The 24,502-nt window shown below is 37.0% G+C and overlaps 1 protein-coding gene across 2 annotated transcripts in view; it reads left to right on the forward strand.

Moving 5' to 3' along the window:
- Positions 1-24,502, forward strand: part of LOC133522739 (serum response factor homolog) — a 325,153-nt gene that overhangs the window by 1,420 nt on the left and 299,231 nt on the right. The gene's annotated exons all lie outside the window — the stretch shown is intronic.

The following is a 24,502-nucleotide window of genomic DNA, read 5'->3' on the forward strand; positions in this document are numbered from 1 at the left end:
ATAAAACTAGTAGCTTGTGTGTATACTAGAGGCCTGAAGTTACAAGGTGTAGTTGTTATCAGTTAAAACTAAAAGAAAAGGTAAGTAATTTGATTATTTAATGAGAAAATCAACCTTTTCTCTATTTTGGTTGTCAAGTTTAGAGGTTATGTTGCTACAACAGGTGATGTCATGGAATATTGCCGAAAATGTGTCTAAATGTTTTTTTACCTACATATATATTATTTCACACTAGCCGATATCTATAAGATCCGTTTCCAACATATTTACGGTGATTTTGTGCTTATTTGTGGCGAATGTTTTGACAGGTGACAGCTAAGACGATTGCATTTTGTGAGTAATAACAATGATATTGGGATCTTTCTTGGGCTAAAAGACTTATTGACGTTTTAGTATACTTAGAAGTAAATTGTAGTGAGTGAATTTCTTGCAATAATACGTATTCATGTACATTTTATTTATGACAATCAGCTGTGACAGCGCCATTTCTCGCGAGGTTGTCACTAGATGGCGCTACTAGTTCCATTGGTGAAGTTAGTGATGTACTTTTATTTCGATTATGATACGTTGCTTAGAAACATAACAACTAAATCGAAGTTTATTTTATAGTCTACACAGGGTGTTAAATCCAGATTGTGTGGCAAGGGGAAATCTAATATGTACCAAGAAATACGGAACATTATTCGTGAGTCACGAAAATGATTTTAGAATAAAGAAGCAATGCATGTTTTTTTACTTGTATCAAATCAAATGGAGCCAGGGTTGGATTCCTGAACTGTCAATGTAACGCAGATGGGTAGTTTTATCAAAAGTACCATTATAAGTAAATAAAAATAAAAGAATTATAATAATGCAGACCGTATTTCACAAATAAATTTATTATATTAAACATTAAAATTAATAAAGAGTTTCCTTGGCATGTAAATAAAATTATACTTTATTGACAGCCGGCAAATACAGATTTCATGGACAATAATTGTTTTGTATCAATAGCACAGCATCAGCATAATTAAGTATTTTTCGTAAAAGTAACCGATTTTGATGGTGATGATTCCTTGGAACTGCTGCGGGGCTCTTACAGCATAATTCATAGATAAAAGTACCAAATTTGCATACCTATTTTGCTATCGAATATTTAAAAAAAATAGCACCAAAATAGCTACACCGATATTCTTGATAGTACCAAAACTATTTGTTGCAATCCCAAAACGTTCTGAGACAAATATAGGATTTTTATATATTAACTATGTACCTAGGTAGGTACGACTTTTGACAGATACAACCGGTTCGATTTGTAGTCGAGTAAGGTCTGAAAGTTTTTAAAAGTCTATGAATGCAGTGTTCCTTTTTTGTATCCGCCGCCGTGTAAACACGTGATTCCAAAGAACAAATTTCCGTGTATATAAATATACCTACCTATATAGTTTATCAAATTTCAGATTTTCCCCTCGTATTTCCCCCCTTTCTATCCTGTAGGTAGTGTAGGTGTACACTATCCGCCAATTCATATGACCATAAAAATATTTTAGAAAAAAAGCATATTATATGCTTTTATAAGCATGAATACTCCGTGAAGATATTCTGCATGGTCCATTATAATAACTAGGTACTTTAGGATTTACTTAACACGATCGATTTAACACAATTTCCCGCGTAATACGCCATTTTAGACTGGTCCTTGCAACTTGTTCTCATAAGTTTTATCATGGTTACGGTTTTAAAGCCCGACCAGAAATATATGATCATTGTCAAGAGGGCGCTGTTATTCTCATGTATAGGGTGACAGTTCAGTTTAGTATGGGAAATTTCGTTCCAATGAAATTCCGCAATATGGCGCGTGATCATATATTACTGGTCAGGCTTTATAAGCATTCCCCCTAGAGACATGGTTTTCAGAATCGTCTAAGCTTACTTAAGGTTACTACTGTACATATTTGTTACACCAATAATTATTAATTACGATAATTATAGGCACAGGCACTTACAATTAGTTTAATACTTAACTGTATTTTAATAAGTTGACCTCATGGAAGCGCAATAAACATTTATTAGTTTTATTACGTATAGATTATAAATTATAGACCGATATGTAGATACATTACTGTGGAATGACTAGTTCGCTTTATATCAATAGAATATTGCATTCCTTATTGAATAAATACATAAAATTCTCTCGGTGTTGTTAAGAGCTTTATGTTGTGTTGCATCTTACATATGGCATGAAGTCTTACATATTACTTTTTAATGTCCTCACTAACATACACTTAGCAAAATATTGGATTAGTAGATTAGCACCTGTGTATACAAGACTAGAACATTATATTTATTTTCATACATAAATGCCTGCAACGATATTTAAAATCAATAAATACAGATTGCAAAGTTATCTATAATAACTTAGCTATATCTTTAAAAGTATTTTTTTTTTGTTTTTTATTCATCACAGATAATTTAGGCATCTATTATTCCAATGTATTAATTGTCAAGAACGCATAATTAATAAATACTAATTTATTTCACGCATCGAATACTTACATATCATTTACATCGCACATAAAACTCCTTTGGTGCATGTCCTGTTACTTTTGAATAGTTTTTTTCTGATTAATCGTGAATTGAAATCAAGTAAGCGTTTAAAATTACACGCGAGTAATATTCAGCAGTTGAACATACTTATCGAACACGTCAATGCAAATTAGGCACCAATCAAAATCGTAAGCGCAGAAAAGTAAACGAAATCCGTCCTTTATTACGTGAAATATCGAAACTGTAATTACCATACTTAAGCAGTAAGCACGTGAAACAACTTTTACTCTATGACGTTTGGAAATTCGCTTAAAATTGCTCTCGAAAACTCAACTTGTCAACAACTTTTGTTCATTGGCAAAACGGGTTTGGTTGCGTGAAATTTGTTACAGTTAACTTTTGACCGATTTGCACATGCTTTTTTCAAGCTTTCTACCTTCTTATCTTGTAAGTTGTATCTGGGTGGTTTGTATTATATTATGCAAGATGTTTTTTTATCATACCAAACCTTTATTAATTTTATACACTTAGCTCAACCTTGTTATTATCTAATATCCAATATTAGTAAAGTTAAAAACAATCGCTTTTTACATAATTTAGATTTAATTTCACTTAAGTCTCTGGAGCCAATTTTATTTTAAGCAACTGAAGCCAAAGCCTTTGAGCCCTCCTAAACTTTTGATTACCCATCTGTTTGAGGCAATATCGCGGTACAAGAGATTAAAACTTTGTTTTCCAATATACATTCAATTTGTTGTTAATTCCTTGTAAAAGTTTCGTTTAAGTATATTTGAACAAACTTAGATTGCATTTAGTTTTAAATCTATTGTTTTTTTTCTTTAATAAAATAACATTATGTGACAAAATAAATAAGTAAGATACTATAATAAGGTACAAAATACTTGAAAAGGGTGTTTTATGACTCATACATACGAAAAAAATATAAAATGTGACATTATCTATGAAAAGGGACCTTATTGTCGGTGGCGCTTACGATACGACGCAACGATGCTCCCATATTATAAACAACGCCGCGCTACGCAGTGCGGCGTAAGCGCCATCGACAATACAAAATAAACATTCTAAGATTCTAGTTGATGCGTAAAAACTATCGTCGACGTTGCAAAAAAAGTAAAACGCACTTTAACTATTACGTGTATAACTATGTATACAATGAAGCAATCTTAATTCAAACGTACACAAGCTACCCTTTTGTAAAGCAGATTAGAAACGTATCTAAAGTCTTAATAGCCATCAAAACATTCCGCGCGGCTTCATTACCCGCGCCCGCGCATTGTCAATCTATGCGCGTAGAGACGTCTCCGCGGACCGTGTAGGGATGTCTGTCAAAATTCACCGTGCTGGTCGGTGCAGGGGACAAACGGTTTAGTGGAAAATGTGAATATAACAAAACAGTTAAAAGTCTTTCACAACGGGTCAATTCAGCATATTTTAATTTTTTCTGTGTGTTTGAGTGCTATCACACTAGGGTGATGACCATGATAAGTTAAGCGTTTGAAAACTGTGTCAATGTTCTTCAGTAATATTAATGGCAAACAAACAGAATAGCTTTTTGACTAATTATCCTCTGATTTACCACTGAGATTATCATTAAACTGACCGCTACGGGAACGAAAACAAAGTAAGCTGATAGAAGTGTCTGAAACAAAATTATTAAAAAGTATGTTAGGTTAGGTTTATACCTAATAATAAGATGATATTTCGATACTCTAAACCCGTATTTTCTGCTTTTGGACTCTTGCCAAGCAATTACTTCCTAGGCGTAGTTGGCAGTTTCGGCTTCTTTTATTATTTTTTATAGTCTATAAGACCTGTGCATATTAACACATGGTTGTAGATATTTTAGCTCATAAAAATATCCAACGGAATTTTGCAAACGTAAGAGAACTCATCTTTTCGAAAACCCGTTACGGTTTTTGAAATTAGCCTAATAAAATCTAGGAGATAAAATGAGCCATAGGCGTATCCTGTAACTTGCGGCACATTCCCGGGTCTCGCACGCAAGCGCTGTCGCGCAGCGGGTATCAAAGTCGGCGGCGTGCTCTGTTGTTACTTGTTAGCTGGACGCATCCGACCTCGTTACCGCGGTAATAGCCCTTTACTTTTTAATTTTTAATTAATGGCACTTTTGAATCGCCAATATTGTGGTATGCTAATTCTTTATATCGATGTTAATGGATGCAGCTTCTCACTGTAGTTTGGAATTATTACGTCTTATTTTAATTATTATGGATATTATTCTACTGCTTTACATTGCTGGTACATATTGTTCTGCGTATAATCATTATTATCTAATCGCTTTATATGTAGCGTGCACAGTAATTTCTATTGTCATTGAATATTTTTTCATAATTATCAACTGATAACTATTATTTCACGAGACTCTAACCATATCTAAGTTGTTATCTTTGCCTTAATTTCTCCGCTTAGACCCTGATCTAGACCTGGGTGTCAAACATCGTGACCCACAATTGATCCAATGGCCGCACTGTGGAGTTATGAGTGGGCACCCCCAAGCGGAACTTAATTACGGAGCCCCAGGGGCCTGGCCGGCGACACGACAGCATTTGTTGTGCATGCCGGTATTGTACCCGCTCTTATGTAATTGCCGTGTACCCGGCCTTTGATGTAGTCTGCAGGACGTAAAGGTTGTCTATGGCCCTTTATCTGCCGCGCCCGGCATTTCTCTCCGCCGTTTATCTTTCAGCAAAAAGCATTTCCCTGTACGGTGAAATCTTTAATCAAATTTCCCCCACGCCCAATCTACCCGGATGTAGATTTATTTTAAACAAAAAGATAGAGACTTTATAAAATATAATGACCCTCATTGTCTACTCCTTTCCGAAGCGTGAATTATACAGTCCGATATTGGCGCCCCGATAGTCCTTTAAGAGGACATTTTAATAAATTTAAAATAACGATTATCGTTGTCTGGCGGAGTCGTGATTTCGTTAGGTTCGTGGTTCGTTCTACGGCCGGAATAAGTCGTCACGAGCGATTACTAAATTAATTAGGACCTAGCTCGGATGTAGATTGCGCTCGAGATTATTTTCCCACACGACCCGACGTTTAGATCTTAACATTTTGTAACTATTGTTTACTACATAAGTTTGTTAACAGGATAAATTTGCATATTGTTTACTTTTTTTCGCCACCACCTTTTTGCGGCATCATAAGCTATCAAGATTGTTTTTTGCTTAGCACAAGATGAGCTGCGGACAGGAGTGTGAACGGGGCTGTTCCGAAATGAGACAATTATATGTTGCGCCTACACTAATTGCGGCGCGGGCGCGCATCTGCGACCCATATCTCACGGCCCGCAGTTTTGTAATGCTAATGCGGCGGGTGCGACCTGTGTGGCGCTGCTTTGTATTTTGGTTGCTTCTGCTTGATTGTGTAAGGAGATTAACAGCCTTCCTTTGAATGGCAAGGCTGTTCGTTTTAAATGTTGTATTGGTTTTTCTAATGTGTTTTATATTAGTTGCAGTACTTATATTTCAAAAAGTGAAATGTATATGATATTACCTAAACATCTATAGGGTGCCTTTCTCAGATATATATATCAACGTCAATGCCGGATTTAGAGGTCTGGAGGCCTCGGGCAATAAAGGAGTGGAGGCCCCCTGGCCCCAAATTTTTTCCAAATAAAATGGTAAATTTACCGAATTCTCTATTGTGGGGGGCCCCTCTTTTGTGGAGGCCCGGGGCAGTAGCCCCGGTTGCCCTCCCCTAAATCCGGCCCTGATCAACGTCAAAGCAGAAGATTGTGTTAATATTAAATCTGTCGATCATTTACTTATTCACGTCACTAGTGTCATAGACAAGATTTGTTTTTTTTTGTTTTTCCGTAGAATTAACCAAAAGTGCCTAATATGGACTCCTTCGTATTAGGAGCGCAGAGAAAAAGAGAAGTAACGCCTTGATTGTTCCTTTGTGTTTAATGCCATCTATCGCCGTTTTCCCTAACTTCGACTTCGATCATTTGTGTCAATGACACTAGTGAGTAGTGACGCAAAGATGATAGACGCAATATATAAAGGGCTAAAGAAGAATAATTGAATTACGTATTTTTTTCCAAATAAGTATAATTAAAATATATACTTTGCCGTCACCAATTAAGAAATAGGTGTTGAGGGTATGTTGTAATGAGAGATAACATCGGCGACTTGTGAGGTGTCAACGAGTGTTGCAAAACAGTTTGGTTGAACTTTAATGAGAATACCAAACGCGACTGTTTAACCGACCAAACTACCAGGAGTTCATGACAATACGATAGGTTGTGCTAAGCGTCCAAATTGACGCGACCCGTAATTTGACTACCGAACGCGTGGAGTTAGGTGGCGTCCGCGGGGTATAGAAGGTCAAGCATAATTGGCCGATGGGAAGGGAATGTCTGGCGCTTTGGCCCGCCTCCCAACACCTTGCTCGAACGCCTCACTAGCATGCATGCCTAGTACTTCGCGCTGCCAATCCGCAGTGTAACCACATATCAATTTAGATTTGATTCTTTTGTTTTCCTAACCAAATCCAACGTGAGAAAGCTACCGTAACTTAAGTCTATCAATCGCATTGCAAATCCTTACGCCCCAGCTGACAAGTTGTCATTGTCAATAGTTAAACTGATTAGTCTGGAAGATCGACAGTCTGTCCCGGTGCCGTCGGACTAATCGGCCGATTTATCGGCCGCGCGGTTCGTTAGTCGTCGGTCTATATCAAAGAGTTTTCGAGACTCACGACCAGAATGTTTATGGCGAGGTTTTTCGAGAAAACTCTACATAAAACACAAGTATGTGCACGATTGCGTTGTTAGGTACAGGGACATTAGCGTAGGAATGTTAAGAGGAATTCCTAGTTGCGATTTTTCCATACAAACGCTCTCGACTGATTCCTCCCTGGATTTTTAACCTAGAGCAGTGATTTTTTCAAATAAGATCAATATCATCAATATCTGTGCCGCTATGTTTTGCTTTTTTGGATTATTTTATTTTGAAGAAAGATACAGCGCCTCGAAAATCGCAAAAACGGCTCAATTGAATTGGCTGTAAAAAAAGGCACAGTATACAAATATGACAAAAAATATCCAAAAAATCAAAACATAGCGGCATAGATTATTTCTTCCTCTTGCAGTTTCCAAAATTTCATAAAGATTGATTGCGTTTTGGAGGAGGAAACAGTCGAGAGCGAAACCTCGATTTTTGAGTTTTTTGCATGTGAATTTCAGTCCGGGCTGCAGTTGTCCTTATCGCACGAATTGGAGGCGGAGACAGTTTCTAAATATACGTACAGAGAAGAAATAGTGATGGGCATAACATCCTTATTAGGGATTGCAGAACCGGTACTGTTTTAAAGAACCAGGATTTCCCGGTACTTTCGTAACCGGTCTAATTATTTCATTATTTTAAATAAAACGACAGCATTTTGCGATTTGACCACTTTTCGTATTATAATTTAATAATCACATGTTCTTTTACTAAGTATAATCACAATAAACAAGGTAATTTTTTAAGAAATATACTTTGTATTTTACATTGCGCACACTTGTGCGTCACAAGTAAAAGATAACTACTTTGATGTTTGCCACTAGATGGCAAATTTAATGCAATTACATTGACGAGGGGATTTATATACTTATAAGCAGGGATCGGAAACCGGTATTTTTGTATGGGAACGAAAACGGTTTTTTTTCGTTCTTTGTTAATTATTTCATTCCTAATCGGGCAATCTAATAATACGAAGTCGTTATCTAAAAACACAACTGAGTCCTACATTTTGAGTATAAAATAAACCGAAATATATGGTTATTTCGATGTTTTTTGCAAAAAACCGGCTCCGATCCCTGCTTATAAGTATCGCAGTCGTATTGTATAATCCGCCGTATTACATTACGGCTAGCCGATATCAAAATAAGGGCCATTTTGAAATGCGGCGGTTCAACGATTAAGGTATGTTGGGTAAATACCGGATGCGGGTGAAGAACGTAGGACATTCATTTCTCCCTAATTTGGCTTTATTTTTTAATGGTGGCAACATTGTGTAAGACATCATTTCATTGCGCCTCGACTGCCAGTGTCCCCGCGTTGCTTAGGGAGTTTGTGCTATGCGCAATCCAGGCGCGGATACAAGATTTGGCTTAGGGGGGGGCCATTTTGAGAAAATCATATATTTTTGCACAGAAAATAAGGTAAAAAAAAATTTACTCAATTTAGTAATGTGAGAGCCAGGGTTTTAGGGGGGGGGGCATTGCCCCTATGGCCCCCCCCCTTGTATCCGCGCCTGGCGCAATCACAGAGAGCAAGGTAAATTTCGCGAATTTGAATTCGCCCTGTAATTTATTTTGCGTATTGTGATGAAACTGTGTTTGTTTTTGTAATTGTGTTAACAGACCTAGCACTGCTGTAGACCGATATCCGATCGTGACCCATCCAGGTAAAGATCGGAAAGAAACAATCCCATCTTTACCTATTTAAAACAGCAGTGATTGTCAAACTTTAAATTTTCTTCAATTTACCTACTGACCTACTTAATTATCACATTTATTGTTTTCTTGATCACACTTTCGTACCATTATTTTTATCCTGTACCATCCAGTTGTATGTGTATGTACACTTACTTACTGACAATGTAATTTTTTTAATTTCCGCAACCCAAAGGTTGCCTGGAAGAGATCGCTTTTTAGCGATAAGACCGCATGTTGTTTACCTGTGCTTATGTTTCTGTTTTCTTTTGTATTGTTTTCTTTTATTGAGGTGTGTAATAAAGAGTATTTATATTGTATAGGGATGATGATACATGTTGAATTTTATAACAAAATCGAGTAAAATAGATAGCAAATGAGCAATTTTTCGCAATAAAGTACCTACACATACGGATGCATATGTAGATGTGCACGCATACATACATAGCTAGTTTCGGATACAAAATAGAGATAGGGCTTCGAAATTAGTTTCCTTAAAATGCTTCAAGAGGGCTCTCTTTTCCTATATATTTACTTTACTCTTTACATACGATCCTTACATTTTATAAAAAAAAGATTATATATCAACTATATATTATATACATAATTGCAAAATTAAACCAATAAAATCGCAATTTTACTTATTTTCCATACTTCAAGATGGGCTCGCAGTGACCTTGACCTTTTTAAAGAACTACTTAGTATTTTTGATTTTTAAATTTGATTCTTATTTTTTTGGCGACCTTCATTAAAAATGATTGGGCACGATTATTTTTTATTTTGATTTTTGTCCCTCCTACTTAAGTACTTAATATATTCCAGTACATTCCTTTCAATAAACAATACATTTACACTTTTACTAAACCTGTACAGTTCACGAGATCTTAAATTGTCAAAACTTCGAAACCTATCAATTATTTTAGTGGTTTTTCTTATTTTATTACTTCGTGTAAACCTTACAATAAGAGGTTTCTTAGCACATTGTTTACTTATCAAATTACCTTATGAGTTATGACATAGGTATCAAAGTTTGAGAGCCACAATTTTACCAATTTTTGTATCAGGGTTAAGATCGGATACAAAAATACGAAAAAAAACACTTTCGTTGACAACTTTTAAGTTTGTAATTATTGGTGGCTGTAATGTAATTTATATACAATGGATAATAGACACCGGACCTATTTCTTTGTGATACCTTATTCTCTTTCCATTAGAAGCAACTTTTTTTCACCATTCGATGTTCTCCCTTGATGGCAAAACACTCGTTACCCTAACCGTTCTATATTGAAGATTACCAAAATTCAGGCCGAATCTACGGTTATTATTTAACGATTCGCTCCTTACTTCAAGAATCTGTCACGTGCTGAGATCTCGAAAAAAATTTTTTCACGAGTTCTCTCAATTGGTCCCAAAATTTTCCGGCATTACCCAGATTGTCATTGTCATCAAGTTTAGCCCCATCGTACTATAAGTTAAATAGATTGTAGTTTAAACATATATTTATACCTACTTACAAAATTTCACAAAACACCATGATCACTCCCAACTTACTGATACGGATAGGTACAGTCAAGTGTAAAAATATGGGTGTACACATCTTACTCAAAAATATGTCCCGTTGCATCTTATTCCAGTGTAATAAGAGCGTAGTACCATATTTATGAGACGATTCTTTCGATACATATTTTTGTACTTGACTGTACGACGACGACCGAAGCAGGGACATCATTCTTTTTTTTCTCTTACTTATATAGTAATTAATAGATACAGTATAATATAAAAATGAAAAACAATATTATGTGATAACAACAAAAACAACTTGCGTCGGTCGGGCAGCGCAGGATAAATTCCGTCCGGCTCGCGGGCGATGTCGACGGAACGGCGCGCAATGAGCGAGCGTTCGAGTCTCGCGTCTGTGTGCGCGCACTCACACTAGATAGCTCCCGCTCCCGCCCACCGCAGCGCGACAGAAACATAGCTTCAAAAATTCGAGATTTGAAAAGTTGCTCAGCTAGGAATTGCTCTTAATAGATCGCTTCATGACGTCCTATTTCATTTTGACAGTTATTTGACGATTTCCCATCACTATATATTTTTTTCTAAATATTATGAAAGTCAACTGAAGAAAGTTTTATTGAAATCGGTAGATTCAATCAAGAACCCCACTTAGTTTTACAAAGATAAATAATGCTAATTTTATTAAGCTTTTATTTGGCTTTTATTAAAAAAAATATGTTTTACCACATCAGCTGTTAAAGGCTCTTTTACTTGTTCAAAAACTGATGAGAAAGTTGCATTTTATCCAAATGTGAGGCAAAGCAATCTGATGCAAATTTTGAGTCGGTCCCTTATTGTGACGGTTAGCTGCTAGAATTGACTTTTAAATAATGATTTTGAATGATATTTTTTTAGTAATGTTAATTTGAATTTGATTTGGTTTTATTTTGTTTGATATTTTACGGCTGGTATTTTCCTCGCGGTAGTGTGGTGAACAATTTTGTATTTCACTAGGTGGCAAAATTTGTTTAACTCAAGATTCCACATTTATTGGTTTAATTTTGGAATCTTTCGCTTGCTCGGGTATCAATATTTGCACTGGATAAACAACAATTTAACCCCTTTGTAAAACAAATAACTGTTCAAACATTGTGAAACCAAAACAAGTTAAATATGAGGAGCAAAATTGATATTGCATTTAAAACTCTCTTGATAGAATAAACATGTCTTTACATATATTTACTATACAAAATTGTGTAACAAAAGAAAAATGCCATTATTGTGACCATTTTGACAGACGTCTGTCAAACCGCTGTCAAGATTAGCTTCTGCGTGTAGGCGGGTTTTGTGTTTATACGTAAAGTAACTGCAACGCCGCTGTGGCTATTTCGACTTTATTTAATGTGACATCTTGTGACCATCACTAACTTGTGTGATAATTGGTCATGTCACTAGCGAACTATCGACTATCCATAAAACTAAAATGTCATCTTTCATGATATTCGTGCTACAAGAATCGCGCTTACACGCGTCTTCAGTTTCCCAGTACATAACTAGCTGGTAAAGGTCCTTAAAAGTAAATTATGCCGCCGGAGGCATGAAAGAAATGGATACTATATACCTAGTATAGTCACTCGACTACTGTATTAAAATTTAAACTGGTAGTTAATTGAAAAGTGCACCTGATGTTAACACCTTTGTCATTAAATTTGATAAGTTTGTGTTTGTAAAAAACTGTCAGGATCTTGACAAGAGTGAGTGTAGAGTCAGATGAGCGAAAAAAATGATTCTCGCCCTTTTTACTTGGTTGGGGTGTGAAATATAAAAGGTTAAGTTCGCACAGGGTACGTACTCTTACACTAATTTGTGACCGCGGCCGGCAAAACGTCCCGCTTTATCGCTTACCATAAGGACGCCTTGTCAGATTACTCGTATAAAGATACAAGCAAATCTCGTCCTTACGGCAAGCGACAAAGTGGGACGTTTTTCCGGCCGCGGTATTTAACGGCGACCTTTACAATTTTCTCTGATGAGCACGTATATGGCTCGCAAAACCGAACTTTTTCGTAAATATCCGATCGCACTGTGCACAATAAAGCTGCCCTTATGCCCTTATATATATCATACATGTACAGATAAGAGAGATACTCGCAGGTAGGTCAAAATATCGTGCTTCGATTTATATCGAGTTAATTATCATGTCCAAATTTTAGGCAGAGATGTTAAAGTAACATTATGATTCAGACATCTTATAAAATTGCATCTAATTGTCAGTATCCTAGAAACTCAACTTGGTGGTTAAGGAACCAACTGAAACCCTTAATTGAAGTGATAAATATTGGCTCGAAGCAGCTTTTTCGATTTAAATTTCAAATTCGGTCGCTGACGTTTTAATATCGTCAGCTTAATAAGTTCCAGGACAATTTGAAATTGTAATTGGAATAGTTTGAATTTCTTCACCGTTCGCTAAGTGAACATTATTAAAGGTTAGCTTTTTTATCGTACTTTTTAGTGTTACTCAGTTGGCTAAGTGGTTCTTGCATTATATTTGGATTGTCTTCTAATTGGTCTTTTGTCAATTTGTGTTGTTAATGTTTGATAATTACTTTAGTTGCGTTTCTTTGTATTCCTTTAAGCGACGTCTAACCTGTCAATAGTTTACTGTTGGATTTCGAGTAGGTTTTTTTTTTCAGGCCGATAAGCATCTTTCTATAATTATTGCATTTAATTGTTAATCACGCAATCGAAACAATGCACTGTTGCATCATCTCGTCAAACCTAAATTGCAGTTTTGACAGCTCCTGGTCACTATTATCAAGCCGACAATGATAATCGCACAACAAAATTGACTTAAACTGTATATAGCATGTTTCAAGTAATCTTGACCTGTAGCCAAACCCTTTCACAGTCGATTACAGTTAAAACTAGTTTCATCTCATTGCGAGACCCATAAAGCATCGAGCAATAAGCGGTACACACACTGCAGTCTCTCGCGCAATAAATTTAGCGCACCCTTAAGCACCCTGCACACACCTGCGTAACGAACGGCCAACCTGTTGGATCGAAATAGGCAGCTGTTCACGCCCTGTAGATTCTATAGATTTTGCTATCGGTTTAATCTTTTTTTTGCGTTAGTCACTGTGGTAAATTGAATTCTTACCGTGTAATTTTAGCGCTAGAGACAAGATTGTTCAGAATTGAAGCTTACATTGCTCGAATCGGTACGTGAAGTAAGCGAAGCCAGACACATACACACATACTTACATTTTTAGATAAAAGAAAAGGCATATTGTAAAAATGAAGGGTTGTAACAACTACGATCGATAGACTAATTAAAATAATCAGCAGATAACTGTGAAACTCCACATCGAATAAAATTTAAGCGATTTATTACGATTACAGTGTGATCACGCACGTAAAACTTGTTGCACTATTTTAAAATTAAAAGCTCGCTACATTAAATATAAACCAAAATAACACGCCATTATAATAAATATGAAGCATAAAATGGATACCGCATGGCACCTTGCCTTGTTAGCGTTGTTATTAACGACTTAAAAAATAATCCAACATTTACTAAACCCATGATATTAATTGTCATGTCCGATCATCATTGCAATGACCATTTACTTGGCAATTATTGTGAGAATGTATAAGTAAGAATATAATTTAATACTATTTTAGTGTTATATTTACCACTAAGCTTACACGAGTGAGCGATATTTATTATTAGCATTAAGAGAAAATTGGTAGTATTTAATATTAACCAGATCCAATAACAAAGTAGATATTATTATTTCATTGACTAAGAAATATAAAAATATGATGTACAATTTACAAATTTTTTACCAGTTTCTTATGAATTGATAAGCTTTATTTACATTCAATATTTCTCTATCTTTTATTCTACTTATAGATAAATGTTACATATACCTACGTAAATACATAGCTCAGACTGGTAAAATTTAAACAATATTTCATAGTAAAAAATTATCATTTTAATTCTCGTCTACGAAAAGAAGAGGTCAAAAAACTTTAATCACTTCAGATGTTATCGTCGCCAAAAGCCAAAAAAAGGACAACCGAACTGCCATAGAGTCCGGCTGTTTTGTCAAATTTCCAAGCGCAGCGGCCGCCCCATACATTATGTATAGAAACCGGGAATTTCATACATAAAACATCGTTCTGTAGGTTTTTATTTGATTGCCATTCGTAAGCACAACGAGACATTTTTTAATCAGGCGGAAAAAAGCAAACGATCCCGGATTTCGGTGGGAAAGCGTGGGTTTTGGCATCGTTACCATGCAATTGGACAATACCAGGTTTTTGTGTCCATTGTTGAATTTGGCGGATTCCGCTATATTTTGGAATGGAACTGGATTTTGGTGAGGTGCTGCAGCGATTGAGAGGGTTTTTGTTCGGAGTGAGGTGTTGAGTTTGAAAGGTTTTTAGGACTGACGATGTGTTGATAGATGTGGACCGTTGATCTCGAACTGGATTCCTGGAAATCGGCGTGCTTGACAAAGTTTGAGGTCTATTTTAAACAAATCTCGATTCCTGAGTGATGCACCGACTATTTTCTATCATCACTGCTGAAGATTATTGAACTTCAAAAGTTTAAAAATTCTTGAAAAACAACTACGAGTATACTATACTATCATAGATGAATAAGTACTTAGAACTGAAGGAGTTCATATATTATAATTCAAAAGGTCCTGAGAAGTAAATATTGCGAGGATTATGATGCGCAAAGGCACCCATCCGTGTCCTCAGTGGAGCGACGGCGTCCCACGCGCACAGTCGCGTCACAAACCTCAGCCTCGACACGTGCGCGCGCCCACCAGACGCCTACCGACCCACAACATTGCGAAAAAACCAACCTAACTCCTCCAACCTTGAGATTTAATACCTTCGTTAAATTACCGCATGTGGGCTACTTAGGCCGTATCATAAGTTTCCTCCAGTATCTTTTGTTCATTGTATTCAGCGAAATAAAGCTTTTTGCGGAGAGAATTAAATCGGAGGTGATATTGAGACACTGCCGCGTGCTACTTCATACATAATTAGAGAAAATACTGTAAGTCTTGTGAGCATTGAGATGGGTATAAACTAGCACTTAATTGTGCAGCGCGGGCGCCGTGCCATGCGCTGTAATGAACCATTCGAATAATCGCAATAATTCCCGTGTCGCGTGTTAGTCGTTAATTAAGCTATTTGTCAGGTGGCAAGACAATTTACATTTCTCCCGGGTCCAGGGGATTCTCAGCTCGGGCTCGGAAACGACGTATTATTATCCTTTTAGGGAGGCGGCATCCTCAGAGGCGCTGGCTTCCGAACCTTTTATTGGGACCACCTGTGTTTGTTGGAGACGTCTGAATTGTCCGTAAATAAGGTTAGCGGAATATTCCCCTGTTCGGGCTTAATGCTATTTAGTGGCTATGTTGTTAATTTGCATAGGATAGGGAAGGAATTAGCATTTAACGCGGCCCGCCGCCGCCGTCCGTCTCTCGATTGTATTGCCGCGACGTCAAATTGAATTAGATTTTCGATCGACGAGGACGGCCGGCGCCCGAGCGCCCGACATAAAACTGGGGCCGGTGGTCAATACATTAACATGTAAGCAAGGAGTACGTCTTGTCGGACAGAGGTATAAAAATGTCTCGCGCAACACAATTCATGGGAACGGGTTCGAGTCACCGACAGCCATCAGCCGGGCCCGGCGCAGGTGAAATGTATTGACAACTGGTCTTCCTTGATGCGTATCGGCGTGATGGTATCGAGGAGGCGGCGTCTCAGACGCTGTGCCCTGGACCAGCATTGTGCAGATCATAGATAACGCTTGTTTATTTAGCGCTAAAATTTATTCAGCAATGAGTGACCATTAAGGTAAGAATTATTAACAGCCGGACAGGTTTATGTTCATAAGCTCTGTAATAGCGTGTTGAGTTATGTTTGTTTTTTCGCGTCCGTTAATGAATTGAACGTTAATATATTTATTAAATTCATGTTCTCGCTACCTAGTATAAGAATGCAATTTATGAGGCGCTGTGAACTCCATACGATGTACGACTACTACTTGTACCTGCAATATGTTCTCAATGAAATTCATGATTCAAGGTCGGTCAAAATGATAGCCTGCGCGGACAACATTCGATAAATGGTAATAGGCGAACAGGAAACTATGGAAGTCGGGCGACAATATATTAAGGGCACGGCCACTCATTCATAAAGCAATCTCGGTTGTTTATGAATGAAGCTGGCAACGGGCTGGGCTTGTAATTATCGCAGCTATTCGCAGATAGCGCATTTGCATGGTGTCTGGAGCCTAGCATGTGTAAAGACTTGAATCTAAACTCCATTGTCACAAGTGATAAAGATTAGTAATAAAAACTAACTGTGGGGACCAAACACTGTCACGGAAACATTTTGCAAATTGTACGTAATGCCAAAACATTAAAAAATGTTCTGTGATGTTTCTGCATATGCACACAGCAAGCGAAGGCGATATGTAACCTAAGAAGACAAGGTAATAAACATAACCATGTTTGCTCCAAGTTATAGATTAGATTTGAAGTTCACCTGTTCACGCTTAGAAGAGCGTTCAGGGTTACAATGTTCGGTATTCTTAAATGGACGTAGGCGTGAATATTAATTACTGGTAGCTTTGAATTTTTTATTAGCTAAATTAAGCCTTAAGTCTTGTTAGCCATCATGATAACGGTCGTGTTGGTCTTTTTAGGGTTCCCGTACCAAAAAGGTACAAAAGGAACCCTTATGGTGCGACTCTGTCCGTCCGTCCGTCTGTCACACCGCTAAATATCTCGAGAACCACTTAAGCTATCGATTTGAAATTTGGAATAGTTATGAACAACGCTAACCCTGACACATTGAAAGTATTATTTAGTTATTTTATTTTTAATAACTATGGGAAATGCCCAATATGAAGAGGGCGCAAAATTTCAAAGTCTAGTGACTAGGTTAAGTTGGGTATCATTTGAAAGAGCTCAAATTGCCTATTCCAAAACAATATTTTATGATTTTTTTGTAGTGGAAAAAAATATTTATGGAGGAAAATGTGAAAAAAAATACCATCCCCCCCCTTATCTCCGAAGTTTACCGAAGACAAATTATGACATTTTTACATAATATTAACATTACTACAAATTTTACAGGAAAAATATCAAACCTCTATCTTGGTAACTTTTTTTTAATTAACAAAAAACATTTCCGAATTCAGTTTGCAATTTAACCAACTATAAGTGTGTTAATTACACTGGAAATAGCTATGAGATGATATTAAAACACCCTTTTTCAAATATAAGAATAATTTTTGAAATCGGTTCACATGATAGAGATTTATCCTCGAAAAACCAACATACGTGCATCGCGCAAATTAGTTAGACAATTTGCCGATAGATGGCGCTGTACACAATTATACTTGGTTTATTTCCGATCAAAATTCCTTCGCCTTTATAGTTACACAAGATAATACTTACAAAGTTACAAAGTTTGTACGGAACCCTCGGTGCGCGAGTAAAATGAACTCGCACTTGACCGGTTTTTTATCCCTTTGTTGCCATTTGGAACACCTTATTTTTATGGGTGGCGGTTTCTCATCTTCAATCTTATTATAAAACCATTCACATCCATTATAGTTATGATGATTGTGTTAAATACAAACATTGAAGCGCCATTTAATTAAACTTTAATAATTAAAAATATGTATTTACTTCGTGAACTTAAACGTGCTTAATAAAGCGATATATGTCATTATGAAAATAAGGTATTAACGCGATAGAAAATGTTATAGCGGAGTGGACTACTGGTGTTACGCAGAAAGTAGACCCAGTTTAAAGTGCTAGCACGAGTAATACAATTTAGGGTTAAAATTTGATTGTGCAAAGATGAAAATTTTGTAATAATGGAAGGCAGGAAAACGAGCTTGTAAAATCCAGTTAAAAAACTTATCGTACAGAAGGCAGACTTAATACCAAAAAGCATTCTCTACCAGTTAACTAGCCAGCTAGTATTTTTTTTCTGGTTATTCTAAATAGTTACTAAGTATATTTTTAAGGGAGAAGACAAACAAAGGGACCTCTAAAAGTAACATTACGAGTACGTAATAAGAACGTGCGTTTTATGAGTATGTAAGTAATACAAGATGCCTTCGATTTCAAGACAATCTTATTGCGACGTCTCGTATCGAAGATGACCAATATTGAAAATTTTAGTCAAATAAATTGGTTTGTGTTGATAACCGACATGAATTTACTTTTAAAACTATGTGATAACAAATATATTCTGCGGGGAAAGGGAGTGACGGATAATTTTTATTTATTATAATACTGCAAGTGAAGTCTGCGGTTTTAATTTTTTCTTACGGTCAATTAGTTATTACATCTACTTTTGTGCATAATTTGTCTCCATCACTTTCTGCGCATTGCTTTCAACACTATTGCCCCAAAATTCAAAGGAAGATGAGTGCTAGAATTTTTTATGAATTGTTTGCATAAAATGTCTTCATCTTCTGTCCATAGAGCGTTCACTATTGCATAAAAAAGAGAAAGATGGGTTCTCGCGAGTTTCATTTAACCGTATCATCATCATAAACAAGGTAGACACATAATTGGGATTCAGTGCGATACGCGTATCGTGTCGCCAGTTGCGTGCGCCATGCTAGCACCTTGGTAATTATTGTCTAAGCGGCGTTTAAACTAATCGGCGCCGCGCGCGCAAGCCTGATCGCCGCGCCGACGCCAGCTCCTACGATTACGCGCAGAGTTGCCAGGTTTCGTAGAAAAAAAAACAAATAGTTCACAAAAACTACTCGGTGTGACAAGAAATATCATTTCGATATTTTTGAACTTTAAGTTACCCTACGTTTTTATGGCTAAAACTGGCGAAATGTTATGTTCCGGAATATTATACCTAAGTGTCAAATTGCAAAATAGCTTTTGACAGACTAATGGACTTTTTAATTTCCCCGAAACCGTTTAGTCTTACTACTTTACACTAAATCATAAAATGTAGTAAACAGTAAAATTATGGTAACATTAGACGAGTGACAATTTCAGTCTCGTTTACGTCGAAAACAACATTCACTTTGGCGCGATCCTTTATAATTACCTGTTAACTATCAATTGATTAAACATTGGTTTGGTTGACTGCTGGTGTGGTGTTATAACCGTTGGTTCAGTTGGTTTTTTATATTACGATGTAGCTTCGAAGTGCCGTATTATACGGGTCTATTATTGAATGACGAAGGTTTAGACGTTTTCTCAAATACCGTGACTTGCTTAGGCTTGAAAATTGTCTACATTCTGAAATTTCGAAATTCATCGCAGATATCACGCGCACCATGGCAGTCTTCGCAAAAACACTCCGTTAACACTTATCTCTCAACTGACATGTTCTCCATTATCAGATAGTTCATCCTTGTCTTACATATTTAGCATTTGGGTACAAGGCGACTTTCTGATTAAAATGCATGGGTTCTCTTTGAAATTCACGTCCTAAGCTTTCGTCAGCTACTCCATTAAAAAGGGCGATTATAAAATAAAAAGAATCCGTGGTGTGTTCGGACACTTATCGCACAAAGCCATTTACATGCGTCCCGCTATCCGAGGAAGCGACTGGTTCGCACTGAATCATTGCTTTTTTTCCCGTAATCAAGTTTTCGCTTCTGACGAGCTCTCAAAACAAACAAGCCGCTTTGCCATTTAACATTTACAACCCACTAACCGCCCTTCTACCGATTATACCTCTTATTCCGTTCATAAGAAGGAACAAAAGAATGAAGACATGACTTGCCTGGATGCAAAATGACGTGAGGTTTTCTTTTTGAAGTAGCCAGTTAAAATCGTAATTAAAGTAGTAGCTTCGCAGGCTGTAGTAAGATAACGAAGCCTGTTCGATACTTTCACTTTTCCATCATTACTCGGACATCGCAATCGTTTTAATGGCCACGAAGGATCGGCAACCCCCTCTGGTGTAGTATTCTTGATTTACGGTAATGTTGTTAATTCTCAAGTTGCGTAAAAAGTTGTCTGAAGTGTATGTTAAAAATGCACTTCATTGACTACTATCACGATGATGCTCTCATATTTTGCATATTTAATAATTCCGTTAAACCGTTTATTTTGCACTCTGCGCAATTTTTAATTTTGAAAATATGCTTCGTGCCAATTATCATTTAAAGTACGCGTGCATGCAAAATTTCAAGTCAATCAAATAATTGAATGCCAGTCAAAATTGACTCGCAGGAGCCGGACCGAGAACCAGAAGTGTGAGCTGCGGATTTCTTAATTCAATTACATGTGAAACGTGTGGAAATAATCGATTTTGTGACGACACTTGGGCCCGTTATAAGAAACCGTGGCCACTGCGCATTACAACAAGGACCATTTTAATTCTTACGTGGTGCCGTATTCCTTGGAGCTATAAAAGGCCTCACTTTTCAGATGGGTTTTCTAGGCCCCTAATGACCCTAATTTTCTTGCTGTTGCCATTATTTGAAGGTTGTATGGGGAATCAGTAAAAAAAGCAGATTGTATAAAAGATGCCTCCAGATACGTATTTCAGGATTTTAAATAGTAAATCACCCGTAATCCTTTAAATGAAGGGATGGAAGATTGTCATTATACTCTGTATCTTTAGGTATTTAAATAAAAGTAAACAAAATATACCCTCAAATGGCTCCTTGAGCCAGTTGACACTAGATTGAAACATTACATGATCTAATAATGTAGGTTAAAGTCAGGTTGTTCAGTGACAGATCCAGGCGGTTTTGTATTTGGTTGGTTAACCAATAAATGTTATAACTACCCGAAAATGTACAAGTTGTTTGTTTACTTTTATTTAAATGCCTAAAGATACAGAGTATAGCCATAAGCGACTTACAAAAAGAAGTGAAATTCCATCAAATACATTTCCATGTAAAATGTTGCCAAGACGTAACCATAAGGCTCACACTGTCAAAAAGTTATCAGATCTCTTGTAGAGCCGAGCTTCTAACTTTACAAACTCTACTCCGTAGTCGAAATATGTGGTTTGGCCGTTTAGTTACTTCAAGAAGCAAGAATATAATAAAAAATAATTAATAGTGAATAAATTTTTCACCTTACGTCCATGTGATGGCAGCGATACGGCCAAGCCATATATTATGTTATGACTAAGGTGTAGAGTTTGTGAATATGAAGTTAGGGCTTGTAGAGTTGGAAGCTCGGCTGTACAAGAGATCTGATAACTTTTTGACAGTGCGAGCCTTATGGTTTCGTCTTGGCAACATTGTATATGAAAATGATTTATATGGGACTTCACTTCTTTTTGTAAGTCGCTTATGACTAATGACAATCTTCCATCCACTAATTAAAGCAAGAAATATTACTTTGCTAATCCGCAAGAAAATAACGTGCTAGTCAATCAGTGCTAACCCGTTATACTTACTTGCGTATTTTTACATGCAATTAATGTTCCCACCCTCCCACTGCAAAAATATATACGCAAATAAATATAACAACCCACCACCAAAAGTACAAAACTCGACACGTGTTTCGCCTCTCCACGAGGCATCCTCAGAAGATGCTGGAGATGTTGACGGTTTGACACCCGAATGCATCCGAACCAACTGAAACACTGACTGTTGACTTGCACGTTATCTTCTCGCGGATTACCAAAGTAATATTTCTTGCTTTAATTAGCATGGATTTCCGCAAAGTAACGCCTGATTCTATTAATTACTTCCATCCCCTAATTGAAAGGATTGCGGGTGATTTACTATTTAAAATCCTGAAATACGTACTACCTATTTCTTGTTAAAATTTTCGATCCCTGATAAATTACACTTTTTATATCTAGTAATTATAAAAAGTTGTAGACCGAAAGTACAATATCCCACCCACTACATCATGCAAATGTTATTCATTTCTACTACGACTATCCCTGATATAAAAGTACAGTACACATTACATATCATTCTCAAGAGAGCTTGCTGACCTTAATGTCAAAAGGATCCCCCATAAGGAGGCAGTGACGTAGCAAACAAATAAAGGCACGTGGCCGCTCAGGTAGGCAAAAGACGATCTCGGCCAGTTTAAACCTTTTACGACTAATCCAGTCGGCTCACAAATATGGCAACCTGGCCTCTCATAACCTGTTTTTGGGGTTTCCTTCCCTTATCGGATACACCACGTGCTCTTAAAGGTTCAACGATCTTCTGATTTTAGAAAAAGATAACGTTAAATACAAACCGCAAAATGTGATGACTAACTTTAGATAAAATGGGGCTTGTTTGAAGATTGATAGACTTTGAATTGTTTTAAAGCAACATTACTAATAGTTAGTTTGAGCTATTTGAAAATAACCCTACATAGTAGTATTAACTATTCCGAAGTCACTTCATTGTATGAAATGCCTTTCAGTTTTAATACTGTCGCCTCCATTATATTTAATGAAGATATTGTGATGTACGGTGACGTTGACAATTTATCTTAAATTAAATCTCAATTGATTCATATTAAATTTGCCACACATAATCCTGTTGCAACCGGTGTTTCCTGAAAACTAATAAATGTTAATGGTGGGCATTTAGCCTTGTACCGTCACCGGCAACCTGTCCCATAACCCAGCTGAGTCCACTGCTCATTTCCATAGGAATTGCGCTGTCTCGCCATTGAGCGATAATAGGTAACACCACTGACACCTCGGGCTACAGTGAAAGTGGACTAGCTAAATAGACCAGGGACTTGATGATAAAAACGGCATCCCGCTTCAGACCCATTACATGTAGACACACAAAGTCGAACATCGTCCGACGCTCATTAATGATTTATCTTGTAGGAGCTAGTAGCTACTCCTCCAGTTTCTCGGTCACATTAAACATTTGCTCGCACGGAGATCTTTTAATATCGATTTTAATATTCTTGTCCGAGTCTGCTCATAATTAATGCTAACAAGTTCTTGATACTAATGAGTAGGGGATAATGTTTGACACAGTTCCCGGAGATCGTAGGCTTCCTTAACTATACACTTAATAATGTCCTTCTCGTTAAACAAAAAACGTATAGTTTTAATACGCATTACCATCGCGCATCTGCCAGTAAATGCTGTGACTGAAAATATTGATACGGTCAACTTGAATGGTGATTTACAGAAGCCGGTAAGGTTGATAAAAAATACCTGTCTCCTGATGATGATGGCTACTATGAAGTTGTTAAAAAAACTGGTAAAAAGGCTGTATTAACTAATAACATTAAAAGGTCGTAAAGTGCTGATGGCGCTGGCGATACGAGAATCCTCATATTCTTAATATTGTATTATTATTAGTCGGTTATTACGTTTATGCGTTTTCTGGTTTGGGGTTCTCGGAACGGTGACTGTTAGTGTGACGGGCTGAGTTTAACAAGCCAGAGTTGTAATTAAGGTCTGCTTACCGGACATTAATTTTTGGCAATAAAAGACGGGCTCGCGCGCAATGATCGGTACGCACGCGCGATGCGCCGTGGGAAAAGCGGTGGCTTTGTGCTCATTGTAGTCGCAATTAGTTTTTTTTCGGCAACGCATGTAGCACTTGCCGCTTAAATGTCGCGATGCGTAATGCCTTGTCCTAAATGCTTTCCATTAATTTGTGAGCGCGTACATCACTGGCGCCCTTCGTCGGATTCTCTGCCGTTGACTAATAAATTGGCTGGCATTATAGTGGCATACAAAACAATGCACGTGGAATAAAAATCATTCGTAAGATTTTCCGCTTTCAGATTTTGCTGTTAAACCAAACAATACTGTGATTGACAAACTGCCTTACTGATTGGAGTGACGGGCCACGCACAACATCAACCGTCGGTGACAGGAACCTGCATTTTGAAATTAATGTTTCTTACATAAGGTCTTTCGGTGCAATAAAAGGATTTTGTGGATATCTGACAACATTTACGGACGCGAAAAAACAGAAGGACGAAGTCACAGATCACATCACAATAATCTAATGAAACCGCAAATCAGACATAA

This window comes from Cydia pomonella, chromosome 11, assembly GCF_033807575.1.
Source record: "Cydia pomonella isolate Wapato2018A chromosome 11, ilCydPomo1, whole genome shotgun sequence".
Lineage (NCBI taxonomy): Eukaryota > Metazoa > Arthropoda > Insecta > Lepidoptera > Tortricidae > Cydia > Cydia pomonella.